This window comes from Xiphophorus maculatus, unplaced genomic scaffold, assembly GCF_002775205.1.
Source record: "Xiphophorus maculatus strain JP 163 A unplaced genomic scaffold, X_maculatus-5.0-male Unplaced_Scaffold_BN000159F, whole genome shotgun sequence".
Lineage (NCBI taxonomy): Eukaryota > Metazoa > Chordata > Actinopteri > Cyprinodontiformes > Poeciliidae > Xiphophorus > Xiphophorus maculatus.
Genome location: NW_019369760.1, coordinates 42,147 through 46,097, shown reverse-complemented (window position 1 = coordinate 46,097; position 3,951 = coordinate 42,147). Strand labels below are relative to the sequence as shown.

General features: G+C 36.8%; 1 long non-coding RNA gene across 1 annotated transcript; it reads left to right on the top strand.

Annotated features, from left to right (window-relative positions):
- The first annotated feature begins 2,697 nt into the window (after positions 1–2,697).
- On the top strand, positions 2,698–3,745 carry LOC111607832. Its single transcript, XR_002752441.1, has 4 exons — positions 2,698–2,739; positions 2,822–2,913; positions 3,344–3,454; positions 3,584–3,745. It is a non-coding gene; the product is annotated as an uncharacterized LOC111607832 (long non-coding RNA).
- Positions 3,746–3,951: the final 206 nt, after the last annotated feature.

Sequence of the window (3,951 nt, the reverse complement as noted above, 5' to 3'; positions counted from 1 at the left end):
CCACCTAGCAATTTTCAAAAGACCCATTGCTATTCACTTACTTCATCGTAGAGACTTGAAATTCGGTACAGTTGTAGAGCTCACTAAGACGCTCAGAATTTACAAGTAATGTCATAGTGCAAGTATCGCAGGAAGTTGGCCATGTTGGATTGAAGGTCCATTTTTGACCCTATTTTTGGCCGTTTACAGCCTTCGTATTTGATCGAACTCCTCCTAGGGATTTCGATTGATCGGCTTCAAACTCGGTCAGTCTGATTATAAGGCATGGCCAATTAAAATTTATCAAAATAGTGAGTTTTTGAGCATGTTGAAGGGGGGTTACCAGGGGTCAAAGTTCACCTACTCGCCATGAAACAAAAACCTCTTATATTTCCTATATAAAAACACATAGAGGGACCAAACTTTCAGTGATTTCTGTAGTATATTTTATTTGCGCATGAAGTTTGATACATTACCTTAAATCTTGATTTAAAACACGGTTTTGGGCCGTTGTTAATCTTACACCATGTAGTGCTAGCATATTACCTCTAGCTACCTACTAGCCCCCCCAGCCCCTCCCCGCTGCCCCTCACCCAATTTACCCCGTTTTATTTCTAAAAGAAATACCACTTGCGTCAAGTCTAGAATCTTGAAAGAGAACTGATGGGTGGCGACTTTCTGGGTTGTTTGTATGTTGTCTTAGGTGAGACTGAGACAGGCAGTCTTAGTAAAGTGTAATTTTTCAGGAGATGCTACCGCTAATGTACTAAGCTAATATGGCTGCTGCCTTGTGTGCTTCAAGGAGGGGCTGTGATAACTACCGACATTAATTATAACCACAACCCCATTCTGTTCAGCTACTGTATTGTTCAGGTGACTTCATTTATGAATGAATTAAGACATTTATTGTCATTACAACATCATCCAAAATACTGCTTCTCTTATCTGACAAATGTTGATATACAATATTAATTTACATTCTTTTTACTTTGCGGTATAAAACCTCGTTCTGTTACTTAGCAACACTATAAACAACTCCTTTGTTTTTTCAATTGATTTTAACTCATTTTCAAGAAAAATATATGCTTGTAAGTACATCTGTTAACTTATTTTAGACTAAATATCATAATTTAATTTATATTACTGTGATTTCTCAATACTGACCTACTGATTTCAAAATGTTTTATTTTACTGACAATTCTTTTGACATGTTTTTCTTTCTCTCTCTTTTCAAGGAACTTTTGCTGGATCATATTTTTGATAGACTCCGTGATCGTTTGGAGCATGTTCTTGACCGTATGCCCCTGGATCTGGATTTCCTGGACTTTATCTGCACTCAAGAACTAGTTTTTTTAAATGCCATGTCTTGTCAGATAGATGTTCCTTCAAATATTTTGGATGCGCTGGCTCATTTGCACAGACTAATTAATTTAGAAAAACAAAGTGAAGAACAACAAACAACTGTTGTGCATATTGAGCAAGGACCAGCTGGGCGACAACGGATAGTCGTATCCTCAGACTACCTTTGCAGTCTTTTAGAACTCCATCTCCCTGTCCCATGCATCGCCAAACTCTTGGGTATATCTAGACGGACTGTATATCGACGGATGGCAGAATCTGGTCTTTCAGTGAGGGCATTATACACCACCATGTCAGATGATGACTTAGACCAATGTGTGAGAGACATTAAATCCAGGCAGTCTCACTCTGGGTACCGAATGTAAAGGCCCTTCTGCAAGCCAGAGGACTGAGGGTGCAGTATGATAGAGTCAGAGTGTCCATGCATCGTGTAGACACCATTGGAATGGCATCACGTATGGTCCAGCTAGGATGCATAGCTCGACGGACGTACTCAGTTCCTGGCCCTCAGTCTTTGATGCACATTGACACCAACCACAAATTAATACGGTAAATCATTTATCTTTTTCAGTGAGGGGCTTCTAACTTTGAAGTGTGCTTGTTAAATAGATTCAACTCATGTAGCATTTTTTTTCTTTCATAGCATGTCTTATACCTTTTGGAAATAAAAGCACAACTTTTTTCAGTATTATATACATTGGTGTATAAAGTGTGACCACACCAGCCAATGTCCTGCATGTTGTGCTTCAATATAGCCAAATATAAGCAGTACCTGATCTTCCTCTGCAGACCTCGCTTCAAATTAAATTCAAATATTTTCTTATTCTAAAGGAAAATTAAATGTTGTAACTCATTAATTTAGGTTATTCAAAGAGTTATTGCAGATGGTGATGACTGCTGGCAGGAAAGATCTCTTGTAGTGTTCTGTATCACAGTCAGTCTAAAGAAGCCTTTGACTGTAAATACTCTATTTTCTCAAGATAGTTTCATGAAGATGTTGTCAGAGTCAGGGTTGCCCAGCATTTTCTATTTATGAAGAATCCTTCTTTGCATAAGTATCTCCAGAGGTTCCACATTTGTCCCCAGAACAGAACCAGCTTCTTATTAGCCTTTTTAGTTCCCTGGTTCTGATATTGCTGCCCCAACAGATGACGGCTGAAGAGATGAAGCTCTCAACAACAGACTGATAGAAGATCTGCAGCATCTTCCTGCAAACTTTGAAAAAACTTAACTTATTCAATAAGTCCAATTTGCTCTGTCCCTTCTTACAGACATGCGTAATGCAAGAGAAGCAAGCCTTTTAGTGATGATATTTAATGATGATGATGACATACTGTATTTTCTGTTCTTTTTAGGTACAACATTGTTATCTTTGGTGGCATTGATGGTTTTTCTCGAAAGGTGCAGTATCTTCTATAAATTCATAAATGCAGAATTTCATAAGCTATGAAATTGACTGTTACATTTTTGCTGTGTTGTGCAGATAATGTATCTTGGTACAGCTCCCAACAACCTGGCATCTACCACACTCGCTTTCTTTCAAGGTTCAGTGGAGGAGTTTGGTTTCCCCCTCAGGTAAAGGTTTACAGTCCATCTTAATCCTTTTGAGCCAAGGAAGAAAGATTAAAAGTCAGCATCAACAAACTTTTCTCCAAAATATAGGAGCTTGTTTTATATCAATAGGTTTTGAGTAATGATGAAAAAGTGAAACCTTACCGTAGAACAAGACATTTTCCAATATTATAACTTAGAATTTTGGAATAATATGTAGTTCCACTGTCAGATTATGTCGCTTATAACTATTACTTTTTCATCAATATTAAGAACTTATAGACTTAAAAAGAGCTTGCTGAAAAGTTACTTGTAAGTTAGTTTTGTCTAATCCCCACTATTTTGTATCTCCAAAATATATTTTTGGTTACAAAGAATGTTTGAGCTATGCTAAAATTTGTCATTAATGTTGTAATTATAGGCAAAATATGAATACGTTACACACTTATTTTAGGGTACGTGCTGATCAAGGGGTGGAAAATGTGGACGTGGCACGACTTATGTTTATGATTCGTGGAACAGGAAGAAGCAGTTTCATATCTGGAAAAAGTGTGCACAATCAAAGGTTTGTACAAATGACAAGTTTCAATATGTGATGCTTTTCAATGTCTATAGTAACATTACCTTTGTGTGGTTTTCAATATGACATGATTTGAAGGGCAGTTTTTAACCATTTATTACTAAATAATTGAAGGATTGAGCGACTGTGGAGAGATCTGTGGACAGCTGTAACGTGCATCTATTATGATGTGCTACACTACCTTGAAGAAGAGGGATACCTGGACATTTCAAATGAAGCACACCTCTTCTGTTGCCATTATGTCTTCCTGCCACGTCTGCAGGATGATCTGGATACTTTCCGCAGTTATTATTGCATTCGAATTTTGAAAAGTTGAAATTTTTATATGCTGAATTTTTTAACACTGAAAATTTAAACTGTGAAAAATATGTATATTGAAAATTTGATCACTTTGAAATAGGAATGTGAATTTTTTTAATAAATGAAAATTGCAACCATGTACAAATAATGACACTGAATTTTTTTTTCATGTACAAATAATG